Source organism: Suncus etruscus, chromosome 3 (assembly GCF_024139225.1).
Source record: "Suncus etruscus isolate mSunEtr1 chromosome 3, mSunEtr1.pri.cur, whole genome shotgun sequence".
Classification (NCBI taxonomy): Eukaryota; Metazoa; Chordata; class Mammalia; order Eulipotyphla; family Soricidae; genus Suncus; species Suncus etruscus.
In genome coordinates this window covers 106,431,127-106,449,753 of record NC_064850.1, presented here as the reverse complement: position 1 = coordinate 106,449,753, position 18,627 = coordinate 106,431,127, and the positions used below count along the sequence as shown (strand labels likewise).

The 18,627-nt window shown below is 33.2% G+C and overlaps 1 non-coding gene across 1 annotated transcript; it reads right to left on the bottom strand.

Annotated features, from left to right (window-relative positions):
• Positions 1-7,562: 7,562 nt before the first annotated feature.
• LOC126005445 (small nucleolar RNA U3) lies at positions 7,563-7,772 on the bottom strand. Its single transcript, XR_007494525.1, has one exon. It is a non-coding gene; the product is annotated as a small nucleolar RNA U3 (small nucleolar RNA).
• Positions 7,773-18,627: the final 10,855 nt, after the last annotated feature.

The window sequence follows — 18,627 nt, the reverse complement described above, 5'->3', positions numbered from 1 at the left end:
TTGCAAATAATATTCCCATTGCTTTTGCTCAGATATCCTTCAAATGTCTGACAAGTGTTTGCCCACTAAATTTATGTCAAAAAAAAAGGTAATAAAAGACTGTCTTCAGCTGTTTCATCTCCCAAGTCTTCCTTTATCATGAACAGTTGTCCAAAAACAGTGCATGAAACCAATTAAATAAAAATTATAACATATTTGACAATATATTCTCATCACATCTTCTATTAGGAATACTGAAATAATTTATTACATAGAAACAAAACCACAGGGAAAACATAGGCTGCATTCCATTAGGCATAGTACATTTTCCTCTTCTATAAAGAAATCTTTGCAGTATTATTAATTTTTACAAAATAGAAATGGATATAAAACACAAAATATCTTAAAGATCATTGTCCATACCTAAGGAAACAACTTAGAAATGTGAAACACACAGTATGATTCTTTACATCTATTAGAAACATTTACTCTTTTAAACCATACAGGAAACATATTCACAGAATCATTATAGTTATAGATGTTGAAGAAAAAAAAAGGATTTACAAAAATTTTGGTAATTAATTTATTGTAATGCAATATATGTAATTATCAAAAACATATAATATTAATATATGATGATATACAAGATGAAAGATGAGAAAAATTTGTATTAGAAAATGACTGTTTTATTTTATCAGATTATGGAAATTTTACCATATTATGAAAATTATTTTATCAGATTTTGACTAATAAAATTATTAGCTATTGCACTTATTTTCAAATGTGATATCAGGCATTTTTATCTTAACTAATAGTTTAATAATATTAACATTAGTATTTTAGTAATGAAAATGCTGCTTATGGGCTGGAAAGGAAGTACAGAGATGTAATCCCTTGCATACATTGTAGGACTCAATGCCCAATCTTTGTGCCTAGCACAAAGCTAGGTCCTGAGTACTACCAGGTGTGACTCCAAAACAAAAACAATATGGCAAAAAGAAAATGCTTTGTTGTTGAAAGAGAACATACACATTTTATAAAAACAAGTACTGGACATATATTATGTCCAATTTTAGAGAAAGAATTTGCATACAGCACTTTTACTCTTAAGGAAATGACAGTACAGAGGATACAAAATGTCATCTGATAGAGTAGTAAAGCTTGAAGCATACAAGTAAAAAAATGTACTGGATTCAGATAATGGGAATGAAAAAGCAGTTGCTTCTCATTGACAGTGTCAGGAATACAGTGTGGTATTTAACAATTAACACATAAAGTGGAGAGGTAAAGCAGGATTTTTAAGTATAAATGGACATTATCTGTAATTTGAAATGTTTTCTGACCCATCTTGGTACCCATCTGGTACCTTGCGAAGCATAGGGTGATGCCTTAAATATATTTTCACTTGGATACACATAACTTCTTGAAAATAAGTAAAATATTTTAAAACTATTTTCTTATCATCTAGAAGATTCATGCACCATTGCTACAAATGTTTTTGTTTGTTATCCTCCATTAAACTAAATTGAAGAAAGGCACATTTTTTTCTCTAACCACACTGAAGAAAATTTTAAATGTCTATTAGTTGAAATAAATATAGAATAAGATATAAAACAGAATGCTACATAGTGTTGTATAACTTAAACACCTGGTTTCTTCACATATTCAGATGACCCGTCTAGGGTTCCATTATTTGTCTGTCTCATTACTGATAACTTAGGTCACTCTAGTCATTGTAAACTTTATAAAATGCTTGATATTGCATATTTTAGGTATCCACAGGATATACCTAAATTAGAAAATATACATAAGTCAAGATGATTCACTTTCCATCCCACCACTGGCACATAATAAATCATATTATCTACTCTGGGTATATAATCAAAATGGTCACTCATTTTTCTAAGGCTCATCTACTCAAATTCTTTTGCTGATTCTCTTAGAGCTACATTTTTTGTAAGGCAGCAATTAGGAACTTTGCAGGAAGCATAATATATAAAATTAGAAAGCAACAATTTCCACCCTCTACAGCATCAAGGTACATATTTCTATTATTTTATTAAATTGTATAATTTTTCCTTCTGACAGTCAAGTTGACAATTGCAGATTGCAGATTTGCTAGCCAGCATGTAAAGAGGCTACCAAAAAATACCTTACATTATTTCATTTCCTGCAGAATGCCTACTGTGCCATTTCTAATAACCAGAATGTAGAAAAATTCAGTGAAATGTCACTCCTAAAATCAGGTTACCAAATTAATGTGAGTTTTGTATTTTTTAATTCTTTTTCTTATGTTTTACTCACTCAACTTTACAGAACTTAACTATCATGTATTGCATAGAAACTTGAGGTCTACAGTTGACAGTTGGGAACTTTCCATTTGCCAGAAAAGTGAGCTTAAAAGCAATTTTCCACCACTGTAACTTTTGAGTTGGCTGTGGCCCTGTTTGACACCTTTATCAGAGCATTGTGAGACATTCTTTGCCAGAGAGCACAATGAAACGATGGTTATGATCCTGATCTGCAAAAAATGAGTTTCTTTAGTTTGATAATTGATTTTTTTCTTTCAAACCAGCTCAATAGAGCAAGAGAGGTAATCCCATGGGTAAAACTCTTGCTTTTCAAGCAGCAAACAGGGTTCAATGCCATCACCACATATGATGTCCTGATCCCAACTAGGAATGTGACCCCTGTGCAAAGTCAGTAGTGGTAGAGAAACAAAAATTTGAACCAACAGCAATTTCAGTAAGTCTATTGTGCAATAGTGGTCAGAAACACTCTATTATATATGACTAATAATTTTTACCATTCCCCAAACTGCAGTGGTTTAAAATAAATGTTTATTACATTCATTTCTATATCATGTTGAAATATGACCCTATATTATCTTGAACCCTGGCTATGGACTTCACTACCATGAGAGTTAAGAACAGTTTAGTGTAGAAGATTCTTGCAAAAATGGTAGTAGTGGACATTTTTTATCCTTTACACGGGAAATGTAATTTTGTAATTTTTCTTTATATGCTACTAGCAACGTGCAGAGCTCATGCCTCTGGTTAGATGAAAAAAAAAAAGCAGACACAAGCACATATAATGGCAAGTACTGCCAAACTAAGCTCTGGGGCTTTCAGTATAGTTTATTAGAGGCATCTTGCATTATTGCACAATAAAATTCTAAGCAATGGAATGGAATTTGTTACTTGAATAATTCATTATTTTTTATTCTTTATTCACAAATACATTGTGCTAATCGATTTCATGAGGATATAGTTAAAATTCTGAGTCATGAGTGAAGTATTTTCTTTTTCATTTCATACAGTTAAGAAAAATGCTAGACATTTTTTCTTCAATTCTTATCTTTCACCTAAGGAGATTTTAATCTTAACTTTAAATGACAAATTTTAAGATCTCTTACTAATTTTATGTTACATGTTGATTAAAATTTATTATTTGTTTTGCTTTCCTTTATTTCTTAATTTGCTATTTTTAATTTTTGCAATTAAAATATTGGTGAAATCATCTGGATTTGTCTTTATTTTAATAAAGAATAATAATTATTCTACTCTTCACTTTCATAGTTTCTCTTTTGTTTTCATGTTTTTCCCATTTGACAGTGCTACGGTTGTGGGTCTACTCCAAGCACAGTGCTCAAGTCTTGTTGCCTGGAACACTCAGGGAAAGACCAATGCTGAAGGTAGATCTTTATTTCCTCTTCCCTATCTTCTACACAGAGAAGACAACACTGAGACAAATTAATCACTGCATCCATGTTTAAACCGTAAGTCTGGATCAAAACAAGAATCATACATATAAACTTTATTTAAATCCACAATAACACAGCTTCTTTACTTGTCAGAAAAATAGTGAAAATGTAAAATAAGTAGATATATAGATGGTAAATATCTCCCAATTTATTGAGCAATATTAGGGTAAATAAAAGAGTAGAAGTATGTATTTTCACCTTATTTTAGTATCAGTAGGATTAGTTATTTGAAATGTGTTCAAAGATCTCATGAGGGGCAGAGATCCTTCAAACAGTTATGAAAGTGTCCTAGAAATATAAAAGAAAACTTATAATACACAAGTACTATGCTTAGAGGCAGACTGAGAGTTTGATTTTGCCAGCACACCGATGGCCATCTGTGCTTCAAATTTTCCAAATGAATTTTTGTATTTACTTGCTTTTATAGCAAAACATCTTGCTCATTTGAAAATCCATGTTGACACAAGTTTTTCTGGCATTTCTTGTAATTCCATAGTAACCAAGTGTCTCTATGAGATTTCTTGGCGTTCTTGATCTGTTTGCCCTTAGTTTAGAGATCTGCAGAAATGTTGGGTTTATATCAAGTTTTCTTATGCCTCTAGCCTGAAAAGAGAAATGTGGAGTTGTCAACCAAACAGAAGTAGAAAATTGAGGCAATTCTCTTTAAAAATACAAGTTAAAACCCGTTATTGCTCAGAATAAAATGTAAATCCCATCAAGTTTTTGTTTTGTTTGGACTAAGGAAACTTGAAGAGATTGCAATCATTTCACTTAAATACATAAATCATTGAGTTACTAATTTGTAAGCATGAAGGTGTCACAGAAGTACTTGTTTAAAAACAAATAGCACATCTTACAAAAAAGAGAAATTCATTCTCCCAGGAGCTGTAGTCATGGTACTAGACTAAAATCAGCTTTATTTTCATGAATGAAGCTAGTTGTTGCATGGTTTACATAAAATGTACACATTTTCTCCTTGTATATTTAAACCAATACATGTTCTTCAACATCATTTTCCTCACAACCCATTCTTCACTTCTCAAAAAATTATGTGATGTCTGCCACAATAGCAGTAATACATCAACTTCTAAGAAGACCTATCAGTTTGATCCGATAAAAAGCTTGTGTCTATGTAGAAAATATGCAGTGCTAAAAATTTGTATTTGTAGATCAGTTTTTTTTTTATTTTTTTGTTTTGTTTTGTTTTTGTTTTGGGGCCACACCCGGCTAAGCTCAGGGGTTACTCCTGGCTATCTGCTCAGAAATAGCTCCTGGCAGGCACGGGGGATTCGAACCAACTACCTTAGGTCCTGGATCCTGGATTGGCTGCTTGCAAGGCAAACACCGCTGTGCTATCTCTTCGGCCCCTAGATCAGTTTTAAAGGTTTATTTCACTCATTATTTTTATACTGTACTTACATACGTTTTTAGCTAGCTAAATCATATTTTATTGTTCAAAACTTTCTCAGATAAATGTAAAAAGAGAAGAGAAAATAAATGCATGTTCAAGAGACAGCATGGCCTCTTCAGAGCAAAAATAAGCAAGTAAAGAAATATAGAGATAGGCTAGCAAGATACATGTTCAAGTGAGAACACACACGTGAAGAGCAAGCCTGCAATTTTTTAATTTTATTTTATTGAAGCCATTATTATTTACAAAGTCCTTCATAGTAGGGTCGGAGGCATACAATGAATCAGAGCCCATCCCACAACCAGTGCTGACGTCCCTCCTCCAATGTTTCTAAAATCCACCCCATACCACTACCCTTTAAGCCTTAGCCTGCCACTATAACAGGCCTATTTGAAGTTTAAATTTTTAAAGTTTGGGCAGCCTGAAATTTTTGTAAGAGAGACAATTTCATCTTTGAATATCATTTTTCTATTTATGCGAAATTATTGCCCCAAAATGGAGAATAATACAGAAGTGAATGAAAAAACACTTTTTATTCAGCAATTATAGTGAATATCTGCACATAAAGATATGCTTGTATATACTAGATGGACTGAAAGAATATTACATGTCTTTTCTTCTCAATGATATTGCATACTAAAACTCCATAATTGAATATTATTTTAGAATGAATGTGATATAAAGCATTATATCATGATCTTTATATTAGATATTTCCTTTGTACATATGAATTCTAATTTAAATTATTATTTATTTTGACAAGCTTACTTTTTTTTTCTTCCTTACTTTTGGTTTTCTATTAAGGTTTCTATTGGGTTTCTGTTTCTCAGGTGCCAAGGGTCCAAGCCCTTTCCTATGTGCTGGACCAACTGGGTTAATGATTCAATGTGAGGACTAGACAATTCAGCTTTTTCGTTGTTGTTTTTGTTTATTTGTTGGTTTGTTTTTTGTTTTGTTTTGTTTTGTTTTTTGGCCACACACGGTGATGCTCAGGGGTTATTGCTGGCTGTGCACTCAGAAATCATTCCTGGCTTGGGGGGGTCCATATGGGACACCGGAGAATCCAACCGTGTTCCTTCCTGGCTAGCTCGGGCAAAGCTTGCACCACTGCTCTGGCCCCGACATTTCAGCTTTTGTGAGGAACTTACAAGCCTGGAATTCCCCTAATGATTCTGGCAGTGCTAGAGTCATAATTTTTTGGTGCTTGGGGACCTCCAGGGCTGTATCTGGCACTACACTACTCAGTGGTCTATAAGGTATAATGAATTGAAGATAAGTTGAATGCACTAGAAGAGTAAACCATACCTTTATATTTCTCTCTACCCTTACATTAAAATATTATTAAGGTAATATAATAATTAATTGAGTTTTTATATTTTGACATTGAAGTTTAAACACAGACCAATTGTTATTTTGCTAATTCTTTTTGGAACTTAGCTTATCTATATTATCATTAATATCATTTGGTTTTATTTTTATTTAATAAAATAGCAATAACTTTCTAGGACAACTCATGATTTACTTTTGATTATATTATAGACAAGATTATGAATTTACATATCCATATAATACATTATATAAGATTAAATATGCTTTCTGCACATTTTAATAGCATTTGTTGATTTTTTATTTCTTTGTATAATATACACTTTCATATGTATCCAAAGCCTTTTCTATACTTCCATAATTGTTGGTGGAAGCTTGGCCCAGAGAAGCAATCTTTACTCCTATAAATAGCTGATATCACATCAGAGATTTAGTCCAGAATCCCATACTGTCCAATGGTAGTTTTAATTTTTAGCTTACTTGTTTGTAAACTTCCTCTTTTATTTATAATTTAATTGCATGCTAATATTCTTATGAGGTGTATTTTTCTAAATCAGTAAGTTTGCAGTTAGTTTTATTCATAAATGAAACCTGTGCACTCAAGCATATGTCAGCACATATTATATGCTACTTCCTTCAAAACAAAGGTAAGTGGAGAACATGGGCATAATCCTTATACCCCATTACTTAATAATTTGTGATCTCTCAGCAGTAGAAAATAGCTCTGAAGCAGGTATGCCAAGCTAAAATTCTGTAAATATTTGTCACATACCTATACATATCGTTCTATTTGTATTCAACACTTGTGGTTTTGTTCTTTAACAGAATGCAGGTATTTCCTTAGGAAATATGATCTGTGCTATATAATATACAAAAGTCCAAGATTAATAACACATATTTCATGGAATATAATGATTCTCATTAATCAATTAGATTGTATGGGACATCATATATATTTATTATTTTTAAGGCTTATAATTATCCCTAAGTCCAAATCAGAGGAGAAGAAAAAGGAAGAAAAAGATAAGGAAAAGGAGATTTTTTTATTTCCCACTTTACCACCACTTTATTTATTTATTTTATACCACTCAGACTGCATCCTCTCCCTCTACCCTTTCCAAAGGAAGGGAAGAACGATCATCAATGGCAAAAGGCAGCTGCAGAAGCAACAGTTAGAGCCAGCTTCACGCTCAGGAGAGGATGCTCTGGTTCCTCATCGTGGTTTTGGGTGCTCTACACAGAGAAACTTCTCTAGTAACATACTATAGAAATGATCCCTGAAAGTATAGTCTTTACCACCAATTTTAACATAAAGTTTGAATACAGAAGACAGAAAAAATAAAGAGTGCAACAAATTAGAAGGTAAAAATTACACTTTAGAAACTGATTTCACCCTTAATTCAAATTGAGGATTTTTAAAGTAAATTATCTGTCAATTTGGTGATTAGATTTCTTTTGAAAGCAAGAATAAAGGAAAGTTACAAAGTACATAATTCAAAGAGATTAGAGGGTAGAGATTAGTATGTTGAGTTATGTTCAAAGGGAATATCGTACTATACAGTATATATTTCAAAATAGATAAGGGAGACTGATTTAGTATAATGTTAATAAATATTATATTTGTGATTGCAGGAAATTTAGTATGCCAATTTTTCTTGAGAGCTTGTTTTTAACTGTACTCTTTAGCTTCTATCCTCTTTACCATTATAGTTCACTGATGAAAGTCTGTGAGCAAACCACCTCATTTAATTAATATCCTGCTGATTTTGTTGATGATATCTAGTCACACAAAGTATTCTGTTGAACAAGTTTGGAAAAAATAAAGAATAGTGAATTTAGAAAAGCACCTGTTAACTTGCCAGCACTTGCCATCTTTTTTTTTTTTAAAGGTTTTATTGTCATTTTTTTAAACAAAGATTGACAAGGCGTTACTACTTTAGGATGGTTTGATACAAGCTTTTAAATGTTAATTTGCATTGACTAATTTAAGACCGGGATCATCGTTTTTCTTTTCATCATGACTTTCTTCCTTAGTGATTATTAGTGTCAAGACATGCTGAGTAAATGTATCTTTACATTCAGAAATGGACACATTTAAAATGCATCTTGAAATTTTGGGGGGGAGGATGGTTTTTGGGGGCCACACCCGGTGACATTCAGGGGTAATTTCTGGCTATGCACTCAGAAATCGCTCCTGGCTTGGGAGACCATGTGGGATGCCGGGGGATTGAACCGTGGTCTGTCCTAGGCTAGCGCGCAGGAGTCTCAAACTCGCGGGCAGCGGGCCGCAAACGGCCCTCCGTACAACATTTTTTGGCCCTGCCCTAGAGGGATCTTTTTTGTTTTGTTTTGTTTTGTTTTAGTTGTTTGGGTCACACTCCCAATGTTCAAGGCTTACTACTTCTTTGCACTCAAGGATCACCCCGACTTTGCCTCCTGCGGCCCCCAGGTAAATTGAGTTTGAGACCCTGCCCTGCGCCACCAATCCGGCCCCTGTAAGAGCACCTCTTATTCCTTTATATTTTATCTCTAGTGATAAATGCAGAAACATATATCACAGGGATAATCACAGATAATTTATACTTTTGGAATGTTTAATAAACACATATGATGTATTTTTGGTGTCCAGTGGGTTGTTGTTAAATATTGCAAACATACAGAATATTTATTATTTTCTTTGAGGTCATTGGTTCACAAAAATTTTAGGCTTTTATTTATTTTACTTGGATAATATTTATCTTTATTGAATGTTATTATAGATGTTGCAATGTATACATGGAAGTTTGATTGTCCTTTTATATCACTCGTAAATGCCAGTATAAAGAGACAATTGCTGTTTTAAAATAGCAATAACTTCATTTAAATTAGTTTAGCTATAAATTTAAGACACATTTATGAGAAACTATGCAATATCTTTGTAATGATGGTGCAATTTCTTTTGAATGAAAAAGAGGACAGAAAATGCATTAGAAACATAACAATGAGTTATGTAATTCAACAGAGTAGAAACAACTATTATACTTCGGTATCTAACGATGTATGGATGTTAGTTTAATCTTCAAGGAATACATGGCATATGAATATTACTAATTGTGGTATTTAAAAATTATGTATGAAAATATTTAAAATGTCAATATATACTAAACTGCAGAGATAGAACAGGGAGAAAAGTTCTGGCCATGCAGAGATGAACAATTTCTACCTCCAAAACTTCACATGGTTAGTCTCAAAAAGTGATCCATCTTTCTCTCTGTCTCTTTCAAGATATCTCTTTACTTTTTTTCCATTTAGGTCTGTGGCTTGCAATATTGCTACTGAAGGAGTATCATGTATATTATTTTACCTCGTTTCACACTCAGTTTTTGTCTGGACTTTTGTCCAGAGTGATTATTTCTAACTATCATTAGCATAAGAATGAATTAGCTTTATGTGGAAGTTTATTGGTCCATATGAATTTCAGGAGTATTTTTTATAATTAATTCATTATTTTTATTATTTATTTATTTATTTTAATTATAATTTTTATTTTAATTATAGTGGCTTACATTTTGTTCACAGCAATATTTTAGGTATATATTAACATTGAATCAAGGGAATTCCCACCACCGAATTGTCCTCCCTCCACCTCCGCTCCCGTCCTGCCTCCCATAGCCTCCACCCTCACTCCACGGGGCTGCTAGAATGGGTGGTCCCCTCTGTGCCTCACTTACTACTTAGTAATCTTTCAACTGTTTGGTCATGGTACCTTCAGGAGTGTTTTTTATTATTTAATAGTATAATTTTATACTAAGATTTTAAGTATACTTAATATACTAAGATATTTAGTTAGTATATATCTAAAATACTAAGTATATATCTTAGTATACTTAGTATATCTTAGTATAAATATCTTAGTTTACTAAGTATATCTTAGTATATGCCAAAAATACTTAGTATATACTTAAATATACTAAGATATTAAGATATTTATACTGAGATACTAAGATATTTACAATATCTTATAAAATTAATACTGCTTTTTTTAAAGCATTAGGAATGTGAGAAGTGTTAATATTGCACTAAAACAATAGACTAAAGTTTGTCTTTACGGGGCTGGAGAGATAGCATGGAGGTAAGGCATTTACCTTTCATGCAGAAGGTCATCGGTTTGAATCCTGGCATCCCATATGGCCCCCCGTGCATGCTAGGAGCAATTTCTGAGCACAGAGCCAGGAAAAACCCCTGAGCACTGCTGGGTGTGACCCAAAAACCACAAAAAAAAAAGTTTGTCTTTACATAATTTATGATTGTATATACATGAAGGTAAAGAACTGACCATCTATGACAAAAAATGAGGTACATTTGCCTAAGTGGGAAACAAAGGTATTCAGAGAGGGATAAAGATAGAAAAGTTTTTTGGGGAGCAGAATAAAATAAAGAAGGAATGACCAGTGTAGTGAGGAGCCAGGGTCTCAAACTTGCAAACGGCCCTCCGTACTACATTTTGTGGCCCTTCCCTAGAGAAATTTTGTTTTATTTTGTTTTGTTTTAGTTGTTTGGGTCTCACACACACACACACACACACACACACACACACACACACACAATGTTCAAGGCTTACTACTGATTTTTACTCAAGGATCACCCCGACTTTGCCTCCTGTGGCCTTGCAGGTAAATTGAGTTTGAGACCCCTGCATAGGCTAAGTTTGACAAGAAGATATTTTGAAAGCAAGGAAGCTATTTAATCAGTTCACTAGGATTATTTAAGAAAAAATTTTTTGTATTAAATGTTTCTTTCTAAGCCTTGTTTTGAGTTGTTGCTGAACTTATAAGAGAGTATCAGTTGAAAGATATTCTATAATGGGCTGTTCCTGTTCAAAACTTTCATGTCCTCCTGCTTTTCATGGCTTTGACTATACCTTTCATATATAACTTTGTATATTTGTATACAATAAAGTACAAATTATTATTCAATGTTACAAACAAGGAAAATACAAATAAAAATTTCCATTTACTTTTTGTCATTTAATTTTAAAGCCTCTTTCAGTGTTTCTTCCTTTTGGTAAATATCATTTGAAGCAAGACAAAAGTGCAAGACCTCACTCATTTCAGATGAACTCTCTGCATTTAAAGGTGTGACTATAAAAAGATAATTATGACACTGAATGGCCTAAACTTGAATGTTTTTCACTTCAAATTTTTTCAATTAAATCAATAAATTTAAAGTAAAGTTAAAGAAAGTAATAATGAGTTTTCTTTTAGTAATAAAAACTAATCAAGTTGGAAAAGGATTGTGCAGTAACTGAAATGATTCAACAGCTTTAATTAAGGCCATAGTGAGAAATACAATTATAGGCAGTATGCCAAATGGCCTAATTCCTCCCTCTTCCACTTTTACAGTAGCATCACTAAATGAGATGCTCTTTCATATGTTTTGTGTTTATTTTACCAACTTCAGTGATTAATACTTAAAATTCAAGTCAAGAAACATGATAACAAATTATTTAAATCACCAGTGCCTGGTGATACAAAAATATGCTTATTAAATAATACCACTATCTGTGAGAAGACTATTAATTGCATATATAAAAATTTTAATACTGAAATATTTTGGCACATGGATTTTTAATTAAAATCAGCCCAGTGATTGTTTTAGAGGGTTTCTCTTTGCTTTTGCCAGGAGCAAATTTAATTTAATTTGTTGACACAAAACTACAGCACACTTAAAAGTAAAATATACATTATATTAAAAAGATAGTAACTAGTCAAATATACTAATTAATAATTCATTTTTGCTCATGGTTCATAATTTTTTAGGAGATGTGGTTATCAAAGCTGATTGTTAGCACTAGGTTCTGAAAATATTTTCCTGATAGATAAGAAACCAAATGAAAGAGAACAGGGAATAATAAGGAGTGGATATTATGACTCTGGATAATAGACTCTTGGAAACATAAAGATGAGATTTTTTTTAAAGACACCCAGTTTAGGGGTTGTGAATGTATAAAAATGAAAGCCTGATGTTTGTGCCTATTGTGGTTGATTTTTCAACATATGTCCCCCTCTCAGTATCATAGATCTCTCAAATTTTTATGCACTATGTCTAATCCCTCACCCAGCTTGTTGAGTTGGCCTTGCCCCAAAGCATCTCTTTTTGGGGAAATCATAAGAACAACAAAGAACAACAATCTCTTCTAGTTCAATTTACAAGCAAAGAGACCAAACAGTATTACAAGAACTTGTTTGCTTTTTACTGTGAACTGGACAGACTTAAACTCCTGAGGACAGGAATCAATCTCTCAATTTTATCTCTTTACAAGCTTATTTGTCTAGAGTAAAAGATAATTTGTTCTTGCCTAAAACCAATAGTAAAGGCATATGGGTCAAATGATTCTCCACGAGTAATTGTCATTTGCTTATTATGGAAGAACTGTGCATCAAAATATTTCTTTTAGAAGTGCTAACTCAAAACCAAAATTTGAATATGCTATATTAAAAATGATCCAAAATGTGAAATTTTTGATCCCACAGTAGGGAGACTCAATATGGATAACCTACACCATACATGTAGGTCACATATGAAAGAGATGTCTATATCAAATGTTTTTATGTACCCCAGATAAATAAAAAATACAGACAGGAATATATTTTCTGACTTTCTCCTACTTGTATTTCTTTTATTTTTGGTTATGTTTTTGGTTTTTTTGTTTGTTCTTTGTTTTTTGGCCACACAGTGACTCTCAGGGGTTACTCCAGGCTATGTGCTCAGAAACCGTTCATGGCTTGTGGGACCATATGGGACTTAGGGAGGATCAAACTGTAGTGCATCTCTGTGCCACCACTCCAGCCCCTGGTTATGTTTTTGTCTTAAGTTGCTTTTGATGGGCAAACCTGGTGCTACTTAGAGCTTACTCATGATTATACTCAGGTATCACTCCTGGTTAGCTAATATTCAGTGCCAGGGATTGAATTTGCTTTGAGCATATGAAAGACAAGTCCCATACTTGCTGCATATTTTTCTATACCTTAGTTATTTTTTCAATATATAAAATTATAGTTTCTTTGAGTCTATGAGACTGCATATCTGTGGAGACCAAACAAAAAGGATGCTTATATTTACATCCAGTCTTAAAACTGGGAGTTTTATAAATAACTTAGAAATTTAAATATTAACTTCATTTAACCTGAGGCTACTCATTTATGTAATTTTATATCAAATCATCAAATATAGTGAGAATATAAAATATAACATTTTATAGGCTATCGTATTCACAAAAAATAGGTATTAAATTTCAGTTCCTGTTTTTTATTCTTATGAGGCCAGTGAGGTGGCGCTAGAGGTAAGGTGTCTGCCTTGCAAGCACTACCCAAGGAAGGACCGTGATTTGTTCCCCCGGCATCCCATATGGTTCCCCCAAGCCAGGGGCGATTTCTGAGCGCTTAGCCAGGAGTAACCCCTGAGCATCAAACGGTTGTGGCCCAAAAACACCAAATAAATAAATAAATAAAAATAAACGGTTTAAAGAAAACATGTACTTGGTACTATGGTCTACTGATTGTAATTCTTGATTACTAAGAATATATATTTTTACTGTATTGTTTTTTACTATTTACATATTTATTAGCAATCACACACATATACAATTGATAAACCATGTTATTAAACTTGAAGGCAAGGAATAAAAGAAAAGTAAAAAGAAAATTTATATCTTTGTAATTTTATTATAGAGTTCAGAGATGGATATCTATCAGCAACTCAATTAGACTTATGATATTGGCAGAATATGAAAAGCATGTATTTCCTTTTATTTTTGTAAAACCTTATTTGGGATTATTAGTTTAAAATATTACTAAAGAAAAACTAAAATAGAAAAAGTGGAGCAGGGCCAAGCTACAGAATAAAGAGAAATTGTGTTTACATTCTCTCACTAACATGGCAGATATACAACAAATATTGGATTAATTGCAACAGATTGAAAAGCCTCTAAGGAAATCTTCTATTGCAAGAGACAAAAAGAGAGTATACTGATGAATTAGTGGAAAAAGACACTCTCTCCACAACACACCAGTATGGGGCTAGCTGCCATTGGAAAGAAATTTCTAAGGCATAGAACTTTAGGTTAAAGGCATAGATTATTTCACTTAACAGCTGGTAGACCAATTTTGTGATCCCATATCAACAACACTAGAAGGGGAGGCAACAAACTACAGCTTATAAATAAGGGCCTCAGTCACTGGCAAGTAGATCATCTCATGGTGAGCTTTAACAACATAGCAACAGTAGAATTGATGGGACCGTCTTGAAACTTACTGTCCAAAGTATCATCCCAAAGGACACAAACCCTGAAAAAAGCTTTACCCGCTGCCGTAAGGAAATTGCCACATTAGCTCAGAACTGAGAAATGTTAATCTAGAATGTTTTCTCCTGTATATAAACTTTTTCAGTCCCAATCCACATGTAACTGCTGTCAAACATGATATGGATCACACTAAACAGAGTGAGTTACCAGAGAGGCCCCTCTCTGCTATGTTGGTATTATGCTCCATGATAAACTACTGCTCTATGCTGTATTGTTGGACTGTTGGACTGCTCATTCCATGTCTAGCATCTCACCCTATTATATCTACCTTTGTAAATATTTCCTGCCCACATAAGTTCAAAAATCAGATACCCTACATATCTTTCAAAACAAATATCCAGGGATTAAAGGAACATTCAACATGAGAGACAGAAGTCATTCCACTGATGGGGAAAACTACTTTGAGGAATTCTAGTTACAGCAGATCTACATAAATTTTTCTAAGAATGTTACAAAGCAGTAAATTCTAAAGATTATCTAAGAAATTAAGATTTTGTTGGAAAAGAATTAATTCACCAAAGATTTGAAACATACGAAAGTATAAGAAAATTCTAAAGAGAAATTATGAAGAAAAGAACAAAGTAACAGGTAGCATCAGAGAGTTAGTACAGGGTTTAAGGCACATACTTTTCACGCTGTAAACCCTAATTTAACCACTAATACCATATTCCCTACAAACATCACCAGGTGTAAGTATGGAGAATCCCAAGCATGACAGGATAGCACTAGTCCTTTCCTATAGAGCACTATAGAGTCCTGAGAATTTCCATCCTCAAGTTCTTACATAGAATAGCCAGCATAGATGGCTGAGAATCTTTAGGAGGAGCCCTAGAGCTTCCTGGCAGCCATTTTTATTCTGCTCCCAAAACAATGAATACAGTAAGTGAATTTTTAAACTATGTTATAGGCATATTCAACAGTAGAATCACCAAAGCTAAAGCAATAATATTCTTAATGGACATTTTCCAGCTTAATCACCTTTAAAAAGATGAATATACATCCCTTATATAAAAATTTCTTTAGAATATCATATATTAGGATGTATAATGAGCATAAATAAGGTCATGAAAATATATTCTAACAGGTATCGTTAGTGTTCTAATGAAATAGAACAAAAATCAACCACAAAAGGAAATTTGGGAAAACTAAGATATTTAGGAACTAAACAATGAGTTAATGACTCAATGAGGTAATCAAATAGGGTTCTTAAAAATCTTGGAAACAAATAAGAATAAGAAACAGATAATAGATCATATAATACGTCACCAAAGTTGTAACAAGAGGAATAACATATCAATTCATAATAATGTATAATTGATAGGAAATTTAGTGTCTAATGACAAAATATTCTCATAAAGAGCAATAGTGTATGGGAGACATTTTCTTTTCAGATAGAGAGAAAATTGAAGTTAAATTATAGAACTTGGTGGCCAGAAAGATAGCATGGAGGTAGGGCGTTTGCCTTGTATTCAGGACAGTGCCTCAAATCCCGGCATCCTATATAGTCTCCCAAGCCTGCCAGGAGCAATTTCTGAGTGTAGAGCCAGATGTAACACACACACACAAAAAAAAAAAAAATTATAGAACTTTCTTGATAAGTTCTATAATTATTTCTTCACTTTATAATTTTATAATTAAATTTTTGACATTGAAATTGGTAGGAATTGCAATCCCTTCATAATATGTATTGGCAGAAAATTTAAAAACACTGAATTTAGTAACATCATATTATGTAATCTGAGCTATGGAAAATGTATCTAATGAATTAAATCATGTAGCCTAATATTTACAAAGTGCTGAAATTGCTGTCTATTTTTTCTGTCTCTATTGCAAAGAATGAAAGAAGAGAAATAACTTACACACCACTTTGTTTAGTAAAATGTCATATTAATATGATTAGAAATTTCTTTATGAAACTATGTATCACTCATATTATAGAGAAACTGATAATGCCAAACAACTGACTTAATAAAAATAAAAACTGAGGATCTGGGCCAGTGAGGTGGCGCTAGAGGTAAGGTAAGGCAAGCACTAGCCAAGGAAGGACTGCGGTTCGATCTTCCGGCATCCCATACGGTCTTCCCAAGCCAGGGAGAATTTCTGAGTGCTTAGCCAGGAGTAACCCCTGAGCATCAAACAGGTGTGGCCCGAAAAACCAAAAAAAAAAAAAATAGAAGAAAGAACTGCGGGATGGAACAATAGCACAACAGATAGGGCATTTGCCTTGCATGCAGCTGACCCAGATTCAATTCCTGACATCCCATATGATTCACTGGACCAGCCAGGAGTGATTACTGAGTGCGGAAACAGGAGTAACCCCTGAGAAAAGCCAGGTATGTCCCCCATAAAAGAAAGGCTAAAATCAACCTTAATTTATTAACTTTTAATTTATATGTTATTCAGATTCAAAGATGCATTAACACCAGTAATATTAAAAAAATCCGTTTCTTTTTAAAGCAAAATATCCATAATATAACTTAATGTAAGTGCCCAGCAATTTCAACCCACTCCATAAAACTAAAGGAAAATATTCATATGTTCACCCAAATTCACGTTTAAAATGTGCCTGGTACCAATTGTCATAATAGCTCCATACTAGAACTATATGCCACTGTTAAAGGAACAAATTGTGGCATTGTAGGACACTACAAATATTTGAGAGCACTAGAAATCACATATCACAAATACCAAACCATAACTATACATTATGATTTGTTGGATCATAGAAACAAGGCACAAAAGATTATATGCTACATAATATTTTTATATGAATTTTTGGGTTTGGGCACACCCAGGGGTGTTCATGGCTTATTCTTTGCTCTTTGATCAGGGTTTACTACTGGCACTCTTTGGGCACCATCTATGGTACCTGTGCTTCACCTTTGTACTACCTTTCTGGTCCCTTTAAGTGAATTTTGAAACAAGTAAGAGAAATAATTTGATGCCAGGATAATAGTGATGTTATTGCTTTTTGAGGCCAGGATAATAGTAATTCTGAGAGTGTAAGGAAAAATGATGGAAACATATATAACGCAGTTCCAATTTATTAAAATAATGGACTAGTATGGGGTCGTCTGAGATTTTTGCTCTATCTACTGAGTACACTGGTATTCTTACTTTATGAAACATTAAACTTTTAGGTTCCATTTTGCCGAGAGCAAACACACAATTTGGTGGTATTTTCTAAATGAAATTGCACTTCAATAAGTTTAAGCAAAAATAAACTTAATAAGACATTATACATATTCAGGTAAAGAGATTGAGCTTATTTGAAAATATCTTAAATTTGATGCTTAATATAAGCTAAAAAGGCTGAATAAGTTTTAATTAAAGTTAGTTATGGGCTTGTTGCTGCTATGTGCTCTGAAGCACAGCAGGCAGACATTCTGGACTATGTTCTCAACTCTCTTGTGTTCTGAACCTTGGTCCTCCCGACCGTTATTCCCTGGGACTCCTTTTACAGCAAAGGCCTATAATGTCTTAGGGATCTTATACAGGGTTACAGGTGAAGAATATGATTGGAAGCCAGAAACTCCAGCGGAAGCTTTTCATAACAATGTGTTTTAATGTCTTAACATTACTAGATTTAAAATAACCTCTCAGCTTCTCTGTCCACAGGAGTTCTTATATACAGTGGGTGGATACCCTAATTTGATACCTCAGTGCTCAGTCACTCTAGATAACATATTCAGTTTGCATTATGAAAATGTCCAGATAGAAAACTATAAAACTCTGCTCCAAGAAATAAGAGAGGACACACGGAAATGGAAACGCATACCCTGCTCATGGATTGGCAGGATTAACATC